The 17,889-nt window shown below is 39.8% G+C and overlaps 1 pseudogene; it reads left to right on the top strand.

Annotated features, from left to right (window-relative positions):
• The window catches only part of LOC114107847 (heterogeneous nuclear ribonucleoprotein D-like pseudogene), a 29,989-nt pseudogene extending 12,633 nt beyond the window's left edge, over nucleotides 1-17,356 (top strand).
• Nucleotides 17,357-17,889: the final 533 nt, after the last annotated feature.

Genomic DNA, 17,889 nt, shown 5'->3' with positions numbered 1-17,889 from the left:
TTGTGCTAGCTGCCAAAGATATAAATGGGAATTTTTAAAACTGTAGACTTTTTAAAGATATACTGAAAGACTAAAATAAATAACAGGAAAATGAGATAAGTAATCTGAAGTCAGCTTCCATAGACCAATAATCCCAGAAAGCTTAGCAAGAAAATTAATGGCAGAAACTAAGCTTGGATATTTCATAATTCTCTTTTAGCCACACAGAATTAAATCTGTAATTCTGAGAAGACTCTGGCATAGATTGTTCATATAGGATTTTGATGTGTACAAATCAGACAGTCTTAATGAACAACAGTGAAGAAATACAACAAGTCTCTTACGTGTCATAACATTGAAATAAAATGAGGATAGTTGACCACTCTGGATAAGGTGAAAAAGAGGATGCAGGTAAATCCCAGTGACTCAAAATTCTATTAGGATATTTTAAGCTTTAGTGAAGGAATTTACACAAGAACTATAGAAGATTAAATTTAAAACTAAGACCTGGAAAGTATTCACTAATTTAAGGGTAGGTCATTTTTCAGGGGGGAGGGGGGGATCACTGGATTTTCAGTTAATTGAAATTATCCAAACTGATATAATTGTAAGTCATAAACTTGGCAATTGCTGATGCCATGATAGACAAAGTGTGCTCATAAGATGGTGCCCCGCCCAGAATTGCTGGGTCCTTGTGCCCTGGGGATCTCCAAGTTATTTCATTTAGAGAGTGTATCAGTGTCCCGTGTTTTTGACCTTGTAATGTCAGTCAGTGTGATGTGCTTGTTTTGTTCCCCTTAGTTGGATGAATAATTTATAATCTCTGAAAAGTATAAAAACTCAGTGTACGCTTATGTAACTTGTGTTTAAATATAACGGTTATCATGTGCATACTCTTAATTTTTTAAATGATTTTTAAAAGGCTTAGAAGGATTTTATCTACAATTTATTTTAGAAGATTGATTTAGTGGATTGATAAGAGTGGTTTAAATGCTTAGGAAGATTTGTTTCTTATATTTGTAATCCTCCCTTGATGTATTTGAAATGTTTAAGAGGGGCAATTGCATTAAAATAGAAATTTGATTTGCTAACTATATAAATGACATTTAACATTACATGCATGAGTTCACTGAAAAAGAATATGTGAAAAGGATTATTCTGATTTTGATTAAAATAATAAAATTAAAAGTAAAATAAGTGCTATTAGTTAAGCTTAAATGTTGAAGGGAAGCAAGCTTTTTACATTTGTAACTATAATAATATAATATGGGGTAAAATAAATAAATAGAAGGATTCCTTTCTGTGTACAAAACCCCATTTAGGATAGTCAAAGCCCCAAGGAAAGTACCACACCCCAAGTCTATCAACCACAAAAGCAGGTGCTACAGTTCCTAAGGTGCTAGAAGAAGAAAGAGTTGTGTTTTAAAATTGTATATCAACAAATGATAGCTGTATATATTTACAGGGAACAAAGTGATGTCACTATTTTCTTAGTACAATGTGGAATGGCCAAATCAAGCCAACCAACTCGTCCATCACCTCAAAGGTTTGGCAGATTTCATGATGAGAGCAGTTGAGTTCCACCCTCTCATGACATTGAAATGTACAGTACTCAACAATTAGCTATATTCACCATGCTGTGCAACAATCTCAACAAACGAGTACCCCAAAGCCAACTCATTCCTCATATCTAACTATTCCTCCCACCTCCTAGCTTCTACCCTCTGCTTCTATGAGTTCAATTTAGAGTCCACATATAAATGAGAATATGTGATATTTATTTTTCTGCATGGGGCTGATTTTTACTTAATATTAGTGTTCCCCAATTCTACTGTAAAACAACTAAAAGAAAGCATGGAGGAAAATTCATACAACATTGGTCTGGGCAAAGAGTTTTTAGATTTAACTCCGAAAGCACAGGCAACAAAAACAAAAAAAAGAGAAATGGAATTACATCAAATTAGAAAGCTTTTGCACAAAAAGGAAACAATTTAAAGTGTGAAGAGACAACCTAGAGACTAGATAAAAATATTTGCAAACCATACATCTGACAAGGGCTAATATCTAAATATACAAGGAACTCAAAGAAGGCAAGGGCTGGGGCTGGGGCTCAGCGGTAGTGCACTTGCCTGGCATGTGTGAGGCACTGGATTCAATTCTCAGCATCACATATAAATAAATAAAGTAAATAAAGGTCAACAACTAAAAAATAAAAAAAAAATAAAAAAAGAAAACAAATAATGTGTTTAAGAAAGAACAAGGGACTTGAATAGGCATTTCCCAAAAGATGACATATAAATGAAAAAATGCTCAACTCCTCTAATCACCAGAGAGGTGAAAATTAAAATCACAATGGCTAGAATAGCTACTATAAAAAAAGACATATACTTAAATTTAAAAAATCAGATATTCTATTTATTTATTTATTCTATAAATAAACAATTATATTTGTTTGGGACTAGAGGAGCATTGCAATAGGAATACACATGCCATAGTAAATTAGGGGTATATTCAAAGAGGTTCAGTAAGAGGGAAGTCATATTTAAATTATGAGGAAGACTACATCAGATATTTTGAAATTATAACTTTTGACCACAGTGGTTAATAACAAGAATGGCATTAGTCTGAGGTTGAGCACAGAGTTTCTGGGCAAATTTCCTTGTAGAAGTACTTTTATATAATGTTTGGGGTCTCTGTGCAAGCTTGTGGTTCTGAAGAGTCTTTTGTGACAGTCACCCTCAGGTAATCATAGGAATGCTTCCTTCATAACCTTCCAGCTTTATTTACTTTTTTGGGGGTTAGGGTTGAGCTAGGCAATTTCAGTCAATTCCAACAACTTTCACATTACTTCCACAAAGATTAAAAAATAACAAATGCCAGTGAGAATATAGAGAAAGTGGAGCTCTCATATCTTATTGGGAATATAAATTAGTACAGTTATGATGGAAAACTATATGAAGTGTCCTCAAAAACCTAAAAATAGAGAACCACTCTTTGATCTAGTAATTTCACCTCTGGGTGTTTACCCCAAAGATTCAAAATCAGCATGTTGAAAATATTTCTGCCTACCCATGTCCCTTGCAGCACTGTTCACAATAGCCAGGTTGTAGAATCAACTTGTCTCAACAGATGAACAGACAAAGAAAATGTGGTCTCTATACACAATGGAATCCTTTTCAGCCTTTTAAAAAGGAAGAAATTCTGCCATTTGTGTCAAGATCTGATCTAGCATGGTCGGCGGACTTGCATCCTTCCTGCCTCCCCGTTTATACAGAGCACTCAAAGCTGGTGTAAGAATCACATCGGAGCCCCCTGGAGAAAGACAGTCTGCCTGGAGAAGCAATTTGGGTTTGGGGGCGAGAGTCTGAACAATAAGCCAAGCAGGGTTCAGGATAACTCCCAAAACACTCACATCAGACACCAAGAGGAACAAAAGACAGTGAGGCCGCTAAAGCACTCCATCCCCAGAACAGAATCCTGCTAATTTTGCCCCGCTGCCTCGCCTGCCTGCCTTCACCACACCTATTATAAGCAAACCTGCTGCGTAAGAACAACCCTGCCCACTGGGACAGAGGCTATACTCAGGACCCCCATGGACAGGAATGCCTGTGGAGAAACTGCAACTCCTGACCATTCATACAGATGACCTGGCTCAAGAATCACTGGGCCCTGGATGAAAACCAGCTGCATGAAAAAGACCAAGGTGATGAAGTAACCATGTTACGTGAACTCAGTGAAACACAAAGGGACTGACCTGTGATTCCATTTGAGCAAGAGATCTAGGATACTCATGCTCATAGAGGTAGTATAACAGTGGCAACTCCTGAGAAAGTAGGCGAGAGGGGGATGGGAAATAATGTTTCATGGGAACAGAGTTTCAGTTTGGGAAGATTCTGGAGGTGGGCAGTGGTGATGGTTGCAAAACATTGTGAATATGCTTAACATCACTGGACTGTACACTTAAAAGACGATTAAGCCGGACACAGACACGATGGTGCATGCCTGTAATCCCAGCAGCTCGGGAAGCGAAGGCAGGAGGATCACAAGTTCAAAGCCAGCCTCAGTGAACGTGAGGCCCTAAACAACTCAGTGAGACCCTGTCTCTAAATAAAATACAAAATAGGCTGGGGATGTAGATCAGTGGTCAAGTGCCCTTGAGTTTAATCCCTGGAAGAAGGAGAAGGAGAAGGAGAAGGAAGGAAAAAAGACTAAAATGGCAAATTCAAGTATATTTTACCACAATTTTACAAATTATTTTTAAAAAAGACCAGGGGAATAAACCAAACAGCTGATCTTAGGAGGAAAAAAAGAAAAGAAAAAGCCCAGGGGAGAGATGCTTATTTTGAAATTCTAATTAGTAATCTTAGAAAAATTAGGATACTGCATCCACAAAAATAAGATTGGTTGCTATGAAAAAGAACCAAACAGAGAGCAAGAAAACTTTCCTACCAACTAAAATATGACTGTCAAATAAAAAGTTCAGTGGATAGAAGAAATGGTCAGGGCTAAGATGAATCTGGAAAAGAAGTTTGTTGAGATGCAGGACAAAGAAAACATGAGAGACATTAAAAGACAGGTGGTTAGATCCAGGTCATTAAAAGTCTACCAAATAAGGGCTAAAAGTTACTAAATAGCAAAACAGATTACCTTTAAGAGAATAAGAATCAGAAGACATTAGGTTTCATATTAACAGAATGGTTAGTAGAAAACAATGAAGCAATATCTCAGAATTCTCAGGAAAGACAGCAAACCAAGTATGGGGTAAACAAAGTCATTTCAGATATGCAGAGACTTGGAAAGTTGAACATCACCAAGTCCACATAAGATATGACTCAAAATGACCTGCTAACCAGGGGAAAAGAGAATTTAAGAAAGAGGAACACATATGCCTCTAATTCCAGCAGCTTGGGAGGCTGAAGCAGGAGGATCACAAGTTTGAGGTCATCCTCAGCAAATTAGTGAGGTCCTAAGCAACTTTGTGAGGCACTGTCTCTAAAGAAAAAAATAAAAAGGGCTGGGGTTGTAGCTGAGAGGTAAAGTGCTACTGCGTTCAACTCAGTACCAAAATAAAAAAATTAAAAATAAAGGAAAAAAGAGGACCAGATGAAGACAGAAAGAGTGGCAACTGAATATGCCTTGGATGAAGACCAGAAAACTAAAAAGAAATCAAAGGAGAATCCATTGAGCTTTGATATTTGGTGCACTTTCCTTTGGTTGGTAGAACGTTGGAGATTTAGAATTCCATCTCTTTTTCTGTAGGTATAATTACACCATTTATTTCTACAATAATGAACAATTAGTATAGTTTGGGTAAATGTCCCCCAAAGCCCCATGTGTTGAAGGCTTGTTCCCTAGCCTGTGGTGCTGAGAGGGTGGCAGAACCTTTAGGAGGTGGGGCCTACTGGGAGAAAGTTAGGGCATTGGGGGCCTGTCCTTGAAAGGGATTTTTGGACCTGATCCCTTCCTGTTTCTTTTTCTCTGCTCCTGGATGCCATCAGTGAACAGGCCTCCTCTACCATCTATGCTCCACTGATATGCTGTCTTGCCAAAGGCCCAAAGCCAATGGGGCCAAGAGACCATGGACTGGAACTCCCAAAACCATGAACCAAAATAAACTTTCCCTTCTTATAAATTTCTTACCTCACATATTTTGTCACAGTAACTGAAAACTAATTAACAGAATAATCATACTGTACATACTATTTTATTAAGTTTAATTTTTTACAACAAATTGATAGATTTAATTAGGGCAACAAAGCAGAATAAATAGATCACACACAGTGACAACTTAAGGACATTAAATAACAATAAAATTGATTGGTAGCATTCAAGAGGGCAGGTGGGAGATAAGTACTAAGTACTCCAATATATTTATCTTTAATAGACATAGTTCAAAGTTGATAAATCAAAGTACAGAAATGTATAGAATATGAAACAGTGACTTCCTCATTTTAACACATTAATGGGTTATGAAATTAATATAGTGGTCCTAGCCAGCATTATAAAAAGATGAAATAAAATATAATTGGAAATATTAGGATGCGTCACACATTTTACAGATCAGTGTTATTTCTTGACACTCTTGTTTCAGTGAGGGTGTGTGTCCTGGGTGCAGTGTACTTCTTCCTCTGAGAAGAGAAAACGAATTTCCTTCCCCTCGAGTCTTGATTGGATTTAGTGACTTGCCTCTGTGAAAGAAAATGAAGTCCTTAAGACCAAGATCTTCTAAAATGAAGCTGGGAGATTTCAAGAGGATTGTATTCACACCTGCCAAGGGTTAAACCACAGAATGTCCCAGTAGTCTTGGATAAACAACTGAAGTCAGTATCCTGCCAGCCTTCAACATCTCTCAGCTGGGTGTGCCCTAATTAACGAACCAATCAAAAAGGATTTGCAGTTTAGGAGTTCTGCCAGGCAATGAACTGTCTCAAAAAAAAAAAAAAAAAAAAAAAAAAAAAAAAAAATCTACTGTAGAAATCCCTTGTTAAAAAAAAAAGAAAAAAACAAACAAACAAAAAAACAGAACTAATACAGTTAAAATGACTATATTGCCAAAAGCTATTCACAGATTCAATGCAATCCTCAGCAAAATATCAGTGACATTCTTTACAGAACTAGAAAAAACAGTTCTCAAATTCATATGAAACAATAGCCAAAATAATTCTGAGCAAAAAAGAGCAATGCTGGAGGCATCATAACATTTTTTAAAAAATTATACTATAGAAATGTAGTAACAAAATCAGCATGGTACTGACATAAAAACATACACACAGACCAATGGAATAGAATTGAAGACATCAAGAAAAACCCACTCAGATACAGTCTTCTGATTCTAGACAAAAGTGACAAAAACATACATTGGAGAAAAGACAGCCTTTTAAAAGAACAAATGGTGCTGGTAAAACTGGATATCCATTTGTAGAAGAATGAAACTATACTCCTCTCTCTCACCTGGACGAAAAGTGAGCTCAAGCCAGGCATGATGGCATATGCTTGTAATCCTCGAAACTCCGGAGGCTCCAGGCAGAAGGATCAAAAGTTTGAGGCCAACCTCAGCCACTTAGTGAGACTCTAAGCTACATAGGAAGGCCCTCTCTCAAAATCAATAAATTAATTAAAAGATCTGGGGATGTAGCACAGTGGTAGAGTGCCCCTGGGTTCAATCCCTAGGACCAAAATAAAACTCAAAATGGATCAAAGATTTAGGAATGAAGCCACTCCTTGAAGAAAATGTAGAGTGTATACTCCAAGGCAGATACAGGCAACAACTTTCTCAACAGAACCCCTAAAGCTCAGAAATAATACTAAGAGTTAATAAATGGGACAGCATCAAATTAAAAAGCTTCTACACAGCAAAGGAAATGATTAAAAATGTGAAGAAAGAACTACCAAATGGGAGAAAATCTTTGCCAACTACTCTTCTAACAGAAGATTAATTTAAAATCTCAAACACTTAAAACAAAACAAACAAAACCGGAGTTTAAAGATGGCGGCGAGGGGAGTGCATTGCCCCCGTGTGCTGCTTCACTGTGTGGGAGTATGACAAGTCAGGACGGCTAAAGGATATCTTGTTAGGAATTTCCAGCAATAGTGGGGTGCTCCGGAACCTGGAGGAAGGATTTCCATCGCACGAGGATCAGCTACGGGGACTCAAACGCGAGAGGTTTGTCGCACTGCTTATTCAGCAAATCGGCCCGAGGCTAGAATCTGCAGCGTGCGCTGGGATAGAGACGCAGGGTTACAGCGCTGCAGTTTCTGCCAGCCGCGCAAGCACCGTACTCAGGGCTGAATTCTGGGTTCGAGACGGGGGAAGGAAGCGGTCCATCTCGGTTCTCCACACCGGTCAGACCACAGAGGAGGCCAGCAGCCACCATGTTGGTAAACTGACGTCACCACCGCTGTTTTCGACTGACCGCAGCTCATTCAGCCATAGAACAGGTAATTTCAGGCTGCAATTCGCCTGCGGCTTGCAGACAGATTGCTAGGGCTCAGCGCCTGGGTGCTTCTTAGAACCTGATTTTATCGGAGTGAATACCCAGCGTGGAGCGGCTGCTGAGCCCGCGGAGGCTGCTTCTTGGACCCTGCGCCTACCAGAGCATACAACAAGCACTAAGCAGCCGAATTACGGCTCCCAGAACTGAGCCCGCGGGGACTGCTTCTTGGAGCTTACATTTATAGGAGCTTACACCGAGCACGGAGTGGCCGAGTTCCGGCTCCCGGAACTTCCCTGGCCCGGGGCTAGGAGCCCGCGGAAACTGCTTCTCGGTCCGGGTCCTGCTGAGGGCCGGTCAGGACTCACCCGGTGCTTTGGTTGCCCGGCAAGGGGAACGAAATGCTGCCATTCGCATAGGATACCAACATGGCAGAGATCTGATGTCTGCAGAAAGCGGCGGAGGAGGGAACTTCATCAATACCAGTGCTGACATAAGCAGTTGGTCTCCTGGTAGGGGGGGTGAGGCACAGTCACCCGAGTCTCCTCAATTTGTCGTCGAGCCAGAGGGAAGGAGCCGGGCCGCCGCCAGCGCCCGGAGCAGGCCCAGCGGCTTGCCAGCGTGGTGACCGCGTGACCCCAATTGGAGAGGGGGCGGAGCGGAGCCGCCACCCGCAACCGCAAGGTGGGCAGACCCGCGACCCGGTGGTACATGGGCGTGGTAGGAGGGGCAGGGCAGAGCCGCGGTTCGCGCTGTGACGAATGAGCGTGCAAGGTAAACAGACCTGTGACAGCCTGGCGGGTCAGGCCCAGTGGCCTGCCAGTGTGGTACACACGTCACCCCAACTGGAGTAGGGGCAGAGCAGATCCTTCTCCCACGCCCGGATCAGGCCCTGCCGGTGTGGTGGTCACGTGACCCCAATCGGGGGCGGAGCAGAACCGCCACCCGTGCCCGCAGGGTGAGCAGACCAGTGATCAACCTGTAGATCAGGCCCAGGGGTCCGCAGGCGTGGTAGGAGGGGCAGGGCAGATCCGCCGCCCGCGCCTCCAAGGTAGGCAGACCTACAACAGACCTGCGGATCAGGCCCAGGAGCCTGCCGGCGTGGTACAAACACCACCCTAATTGGAGTAGTGGCAGAGCAGAGTCGCCGCCCGTGCCAGGAACAGGCCCAGTGTCCTGCAGGCGGGGTAGTCACGACACCCCAATTGGAGTAGGGGCAGAGCAGAGCCTCCACCCGTGCCCGAAAGGTGGGCAGATCTGCGACCGACCAGCGGGACAGGCCCAGTGGCCTGCCGGTACGACAGACACGTCACCCCATTTGCAGTAGGGGCAGAGTAGAGCCGCCGCCCGCGCCTGCAGGGTAGGCAAACCTGCAACCGACCGGCGGATCAGGCCCAGTGGCCTGCCGGCGTGGTACACTCGTCACCCCAATTGGAGTAGGGGCAGAACAGAGCCGCCGCCAGCTCCCAGAACAGGCCCAGTGACCTGCCGGCGTGGTAGCCACGACACCCCAATTGGAATAAGAAGAGAGCAGAGCCGCCGCCCGCACCTGCAGGAAAGATACGCAAGCAGTATGAAAAGACAAGGAAAGAAAGGACCACAAGCAATGCAGGTCAACGCAACTTTAGAAGAGGTAACAGCTGCAGCAGATGGAATGTCAGATAAAGAATTCAGGATATACATGCTTCAGATGATCTGGAGTATCAAGGAAGACATTAAACAGCAAAATCAGACAATGAAAGATCACTTCGACAACGAATTACGCAAACAAATCCAGGAAGCAAAGGATCAACTATACAGGGAGATAGAGGTTATAAAAAACAAACAAACAGAAATCCTAGAAATGCAGGAAGCAATAAACCAACTTAAAAACTCAATGGAGAATACTACCAGCAGAGTAGAACACTTAGAAGATAGAACATCAGACAATGAAGACAAAGTATTTCAACTTGAAAAGAACATAGACAGCTCAGCAAGACTGTTAAGAAACCATGAGCAGAACATCCAAGAAATATGGGATAACATTAAGAGACCAAATTTAAGAGTCATTGGGATACAGGAAGGTACAGAGCTCCAAACCAAAGGAATGAGAAGTCTATTCAATGAAATAATACAAGAAAACTTCCCAGACTTGAAGAATGAGACAGAATCCCAAATCCTAGAAGCCTACAGGACGCCGAATGTGCAAAATCATAAGAGATCCACACCTAGACACATTATAATGAAGATGCCCAACATACAGAATAAGGAGAGAATTTTAAAAGCTACAAGAGAAAGGAAGCAAATTACATTTAGGGGTAAGCCAATCAGGATAACAGCTGATCTGTCAACACAGACTCTGAAAGCTAGAATATCCTGGAATAACATATTTCAAACACTGAAAGAAAATGGGTTCCAACCAAGAATTGTGTATCCAGCGAAATTAAGCTTCAGGATGGAGGATGAAATTAAAACCTTCCACGATAAACAAAAGTTTAAAGAATTCGCAGCTAGAAAACCATCTCTTCAAAACATCCTCGCCAAAGCATTACAGGAAGAGGAAATGGAAAATAACAATGAAAACCAACAGTGGGAGGTAGGACAGTAAAGGGGGGGGGGATAATCAAAGAGGAAAACAAACCATGTTTAGTAACAGAAATAAACAAATATGGCTGGAAGAACAACCCATATCTCAATAATAACCCTAAATGTTAATGGCTTAAACTCACCAATTAAGAGACACAGGCTAGTAGAATGGATCACAAAACAAGACCCAACAATATGCTGCCTACAGGAGACGCATTTGATAGGAAAGGACATACATAGGCTGAAGGTGAAAGGTTGGGAAAAATCATATCACTCATATGGACTTCGGAAACAAGCAGGAGTGTCCATACTCATATCAAATAAAATAGATTTCAAGCCAAAGTTAATCAAAAGAGATAAAGAGGGACACTACATACTGCTTAAGGGAACCATACACCAACAAGACATAACAATCATAAATATTTATGCCCCAAATAATGGTGCAGCTATATTCGTCAAACAAACTCTTCTCAAGTTCAAGAGTCTAATAGACCACCATACCATAATCATGGGAGACTTCAACACACCTCTCTCGCCACTGGACAGATCTTCCAAACAAAAGTTGAATAAGGAAACTATAGAACTCAATAACACTATTAATAACCTAGACCTAATTGACATATATAGAATATACCACCCAACATCAAGCAGTTACACTTTTTTCTCAGCAGCACATGGATCCTTCTCAAAAATAGATCATATATTATGTCACAGGGCAACTCTTAGACAATATAAAGGAGTAGAGATAATACCATGCATCTTATCTGATCATAATGGAATGAAACTGAAAATCAACGATAAAAGAAGGAAGGAAAAAGCATACATCACTTGGAGAATGAACAATAGGTTACTGAACGATCAATGGGTTATAGAAGACATCAAGAAGGAAATCAAAAAATTCTTAGAGATAAATGAAAACACAGACACAACATATCGGAATCTATGGGACACATTGAAAGCAGTTCTAAGAGGAAAATTCATTGCTTGGAGTTCATTCCTTAAAAAAAGAAAAAACCAACAAATAAACGATCTCATACTTCATCTCAAAATCCTGGAAAATGAAGAGCAAAACAACAGCAAAAGAAGTAGAAGGCAAGAAATAATTAAAATCAGAGCTGAAATTAATGAAATCGAAACAAAAGAAACAATTGAAAAAATTGACAAAACTAAAAGTTGGTTCTTTGAAAAAATAAACAAAATCGACAGACCCTTAGCGATGCTAGCGAAGAGAAGAAGAGAGAGAACTCAAATTACTAGCATACGGGATGAAAAAGGCAATATCACAACAGACACTTCAGAAATACAGAAGATAATCAAAAACTATTTTGAATCCTTATACTCCAATAAATTAGAAGATAGTGAAGGCATAGATAAATTTCTTAAGTCATATGATCTGCCCAGATTGAGTCAGGAGGATATAGACAACCTAAACAGACCAATATCAATTGAGGAAATAGAAGAAACCATAAAAAGACTACCAACTAAGAAAAGCCCAGGTCCAGATGGGTATACAGCAGAATTTTACAAAACCTTTAAAGAAGAACTAATACCAATACTTTTCAAGCTACTTCAGGAAATAGAAAAGGAGGGAGAACTTCCAAATTCATTCTATGAGGCCAACATCACCCTGATACCTAAACCAGACAAAGACACTTCAAAGAAAGAAAACTACAGACCAATATCTCTAATGAACCTAGATGCAAAAATCCTCAATAAAATTCTGGCGAATCGGATACAAAAACATATCAAAAAAATTGTACACCATGATCAAGTAGGATTCATCCCTGGGATGCAAGGCTGGTTCAATATACGGAAATCAATAAATGTTATTCACCACATCAATAGACTTAAAAATAAGAACCATATGATCATCTCGATAGATGCGGAAAAAGCATTTGACAAAGTACAGCATCCCTTTATGTTCAAAACTCTAGAAAAACTAGGGATAACAGGAACATACCTCAATATTGTAAAAGCAATCTATGCTAAGCCTCAGGCTAGCATCATTCTGAATGGAGAAAAACTGAAGGCATTCCCTCTAAAATCTGGAACTAGACAGGGATGCCCTCTCTCTCCACTTCTGTTCAACATAGTTCTCGAAACACTGGCCAGAGCAATTAGACAGACGAAAGAAATTAAAGGCATAAAAATAGGAAAAGAAGAACTTAAATTATCACTATTTGCAGATGATATGATTCTATACCTAGCAGACCCAAAAGGCTCTACAAAGAAACTATTAGAGCTAATAAATGAATTCAGCAAAGTGGCAGGATATAAAATCAACACACATAAATCAAAGGCATTCCTGTATATCAGCGACAAATCCTCTGAATTGGAAATGAGGACAACCACTCCATTCAAAATATCTTCAAAAAAAATAAAATACTTGGGAATCAACCTAACAAAAGAGGTGAAAGACTTATACAATGAAAACTACAGAACCCTAAAGAGAGAAATAGAAGAAGATCTTAGAAGATGGAAAAATATACCCTGTTCATGGATAGGCAGAACTAACATCATCAAAATGGCGATATTACCAAAAGTTCTCTATAGGTTTAATGCAATGCCAATCAAAATCCCATCGGCATTTCTTGTAGAAATAGAGAAAGCAATCATGAAATTCATATGGAAAAATAAAAGACCCAGAATAGCAAAAACAATGCTAAGCAGGAAGTGTGAATCAGGCGGTATAGCGATACCAGACTTCAAACTATACTACAGAGCAATAGTAACAAAAACAGCATGGTACTGGTACCAAAACAGGCGGGTGGACCAATGGTACAGAATAGAGGACACAGAAACCAATCCACAAAACTACAACTATCTTATATTTGATAAAGGGGCTAAAAGCATGCAATGGAGGAAGGATAGCATCTTCAACAAATGGTGCTGGGAAAACTGGAAATCCATATGCAACAAAATGAAACTGAATCCCTTTCTCTCGCCATGCACAAAAGTGAATTCAAAATGGATCAAGGAGCTTGATATCAAATCAGAGACGCGCCGTCTGATAGAAGAAAAAGTTGGCTACGATCTACATACTGTGGGGTCGGGCTCCAAATTCCTCAATAGGACACCCATAGCACAAAAGTTAATAACTAGAATCAACAAATGGGACTTACTCAAACTAAAAAGTTTTTTCTCAGCAAAAGAAACAATAAGAGAGGTAAATAGGGAGCCTACACCCTGGGAACAAATCTTTACTCCTCACACTTCAGATAGAGCCCTAATATCCAGAGTATACAAAGAACTCAAAAAATTAGACAATAAGAAAACAAACAACCCAATCAACAAATGGGCCAAGGACCTGAACAGACACTTCTCAGAGGAGGACATACAGTCAATCAACAAGTACATGAAAAAATGCTCAACATCTCTAGCTGTCAGAGAAATGCAAATCAAAACCACCCTAAGATACCATCTCACTCCAGTAAGATTGTCAGCCATTAGGAAGTCAAACAACAACAAGTGCTGGCGAGGATGTGGGGAAAAGGGTACACTTGTACATTGCTGGTGGGACTGCAGATTGGTGCAGCCAATTTGGAAAGCAGTATGGAGATTTCTTGGAAAGCTGGGAATGGAGCCACCATTTGACCCAGCTATTCCCCTTCTTGGTCTATTCCCTAAAGACCTAAAAAGAGCATGCTACAGGGACACTGCTACATCGATGTTCATAGCAGCACAGTTCACAATAGCAAGATTGTGGAACCAACCTAGATGCCCTTCAATAGACGAATGGATTAAAAAAATGTGGCATTTATACACAATGGAGTATTACTCTGCATTAAAAAATGACAAAATCATAGAATTTACAGGGAAATGGATGGCATTAGAGCAGATTATGCTAAGTGAAGCTAGCCAATCCCTAAAAAACAAATGCCAAATGTCTTCTTTGATATAAGGAGAGTAACTAAGAACAGTGTAGGGACGAAGAACAGGAGAAGAAGATTAACATTTAACAGGGATGAGAGGTGGGAGGGAAAGGGAGAGAGAAGGGAAATTGCATGGTAATGGAAGGAGACCCTCAGGGTTATACAGTGGAGGAGGTAGAGAGAGAGGAGGGGAGGGGAGGGGAGAGGTGGGGAGGGGGGAGGGTGGAGGATGGGAAAGGCAGTGGAGCACAACAGACACTAGTATGGCAATTTGTAAATCAATGGATGTGTAACTGATGTGATTCTGCAATCTGTGTATGGGGTGAAGGTGGGAGTTCATAACCCACTTGAAACAAAGTGTGGAATATGATATGTCAAGAAATTTGTAATGTTTTGAACAACCCACAATAAAAAATTAAAAAAAAAAAAAAAAAAAAAACAAAACCACCACCAACAGTAAAAATCCCATAAAATAACCCACTCAATAAATAGGCAAATTAATTAAGCAGGCATTTCTCAAAAGAGGAAATACAAATGGCAAACAAATATATGAAAAAAATGTTTAACATCAGGTAAATACGAATCAAAACTATGCTGAGATTTCATATTACTCTTTCATATATATTCCTCTTTATGACTGAATAAAACTCCATTGTGTGTGTATATATTATATTATGTACATGTACAAGTATATCACAGTGAATCCCATTATTTTGTATGATTATAATGTGCATGTGTGCGAGCACACAGACACACACACAAAAATCTCTCCTTGCATTTACCATGCAGAACACAATTCAAGGCTTCCCAGATTCAGAGTACTGGATTTGTAATTCCTTGTTTCCCAAATAAATGCTATTTCCTTTGACTTCTGTATCGAGTTATTTTATTATTTTGGTTAATACTTCAACACTTCTAATAGAATAAAGAAAATGAATAGAATGAAGCAAAAGTGATGATGTACAACTTTGCAGACTATATCAAAAGAGGCGCTGTGCTTTACTTCTTGCTTCATTTCGTGCATCACTCTTAGGAAGCCAGCTGCCATATCTTGAAGGCACTCAAATGTCACAATGGAGAGGCCTAAGTGACAATGATGATGATGGTAATGATAAAATTCATTTACATTTCTCCTGAGAACATCCTTCCACTAGATAGTCTTTATACTTCACTGTGGAAGAGCAAGGGTGATACACTTCTTGCTTATTTCTTTAACTCATGCACAGCACATAGCCACACTGTGTCCACTTTTTCACTATATGTTACAGCTAGACAGAAATGAGCATGCAGCAAGGATATAAATTTGTGTTCTGTGTATCCTAGCAGCGGCCCCCCTGCACCTGTACCAGGTAGCCCTTAATTACTTACCTCCAAGGTATTTCATTTTTTCAGTTAATGTCATGATTCACAAGTATCAATTACATAGAGAATGTCCTACCAGAGAAGAAAAGGTTCAAACCTCAAACGCTGACCCCTACCCACCCAGGAGAAAGCTCAGACCTTTTACATTAGTACTTTGGTTCAATTGTATTGTGCAATATATGCTGGAATGCACACACAGCTGCTCCTCTGTGGTCTATAGTATTGATATTACATGATGTTCCTCTCCCAAGAGAAATGTTATGTCCAGTGACAGAGTCATTTGATAATGGATTTTCCTGTGTTAGTTTTGTTTTCTCTCTGAACATAATAATTGTCATTAACATTGAGGGGTTTCGTTTGTTTATGTTTTCTTGCATTGTTGGGTGATAGAACTCTGGGCCTTGCATGTGCTAGGCAAATATTTATACTTCTGAGCTGCATCCCTAGCCCAATACTGGGCTTTTTTCTTGGAAAATCAGTGAACCTGTTTAAGAAGACCATTGTGATGATTTTTAGTTCTGCTTCTTCTCCTTTAGAGACAGAATTCATCGGGTTTGTGCTGGAAGGCATTTTTGGGTTTTGTAAAACTTTCATTGCTGCTCTTCCGCCGGCATTTTAAATCCAGCTCCATACAACGCTCCGCTGCCGCTGCTGCCGTGACCAGGACTGCGCGCCAGCACCCCACTGCCGACAGCTCCGCCACTATGGAGGACATGAACGAGTACAGCAACATAGAAGAATTCGCAGAGGGATCCATGATCAACGCGAGCAAGAATCAGCAGGATGACGGTTGTAGACTGTACGATTAAAACAGATCCCGTCACTGGAAGATCAAGAGGATTTGTATTTGTGCTTTTTAAAGATGCTGCTAGTGTTGATAAGGTTTTGGAACTGAAAGAACACAAACTGGATGGCAAATTGATAGACCCCAAAAGCGCCAAAGCTTTGAAAGGGAAAGAACCCCCTAAAAAGGTTTTTGTGGGTGGATTGAGCCCAGATACTTCTGAAGAACAAATTGAAGAATATTTTGGAGCCTTTGGAGAGATTGAAAATATTGAACTTCCCATGGATACAAAAACAAATGAAAGAAGAGGATTTTGTTTTATCACATATACAGATGAAGAGCCAGTAAAGAAATTGTTAGAAAGCAGATATCATCAAATTGGTTCTGGGAAGTGTGAAATCAAAGTTGCACAGCCCAAAGAGGTATATAGGCAGCAACAGTAACAACAAAAAGGAGGAAGAGGTGCTGCAGCTGGTGGGCGAGGTGGTACCAGGGGTCGTGGCCGAGGTCAACAGAGCACTTATGGCAAGGCTTCTCGAGGGGGTGGCAATCACCAAAATAATTACCAGCCATACTAGAGGAGGACATTGGAGAAAACAGGAGATGCTAAAGAAACCCATCTTGCAGGACGACATTGAAGATTGATCTTCTGTTGATCTAAGATGATTATTTTGTAAAAGACTTTCTAGAGTTCAAGACACAACTACTGTGTCCAACTGTATATAGCCGCCAATTAGTTTTCTTTGTTTTTACTTTGTCCTTTGCTATCTGTGTTATGACTCAATGTGGATTTGTGTTTATACAAATTTTATTTGTATGATTTCATGTTAAACCTCAAATAAATGCTTCCTTATGTGAAAAAAAGAAAAGAACTTTCATTGCTTTATCAGACAGGAGCTCACTGTGTTCTGCTTGAAAATTATATAAAAAAATTGACAGATTATGCCAATATTTGTCAAATTTTTGTAACCAGGGATTATTGGAGGAATATATTATCAGTTCAAAAGGAAAAAAAGCCTCAATTTTCAGAAATTAATCTTTGTACTTCCTAGTTAACCATTTATTTATTTATATTTGGACACATGCTTATTAATTACACTGGCATATATCTAGTCTGAGCACATATAAATTCACATTATAAATTTGCATTGGAGTCCTTTCTCTATTTAACCTTATATTTTTGTTACATATTTTCTTTTTTATTTTAACACTGCTTCTTAACTTTAATCAGTAGCTCTGATCTGTTGGACCACTCAAAGAATTAGGACTATATTATAACACAGTAATACTACTTAAAAAACTAGTAAAATTGTCGGTTTGGAAAATATCATATTCTACATGTTAATTGAGATTGACTGAATGTTAATAACACAAAAGTCATTATCCAATGATGAAA

The sequence above is a fragment of the Marmota flaviventris genome, chromosome 2, assembly GCF_047511675.1.
Source record: "Marmota flaviventris isolate mMarFla1 chromosome 2, mMarFla1.hap1, whole genome shotgun sequence".
In the NCBI taxonomy this organism is placed as follows: Eukaryota; Metazoa; Chordata; class Mammalia; order Rodentia; family Sciuridae; genus Marmota; species Marmota flaviventris.
Note: the sequence above shows the minus strand (reverse complement) of the source record. Positions and strands in the feature narration are given on the sequence as shown.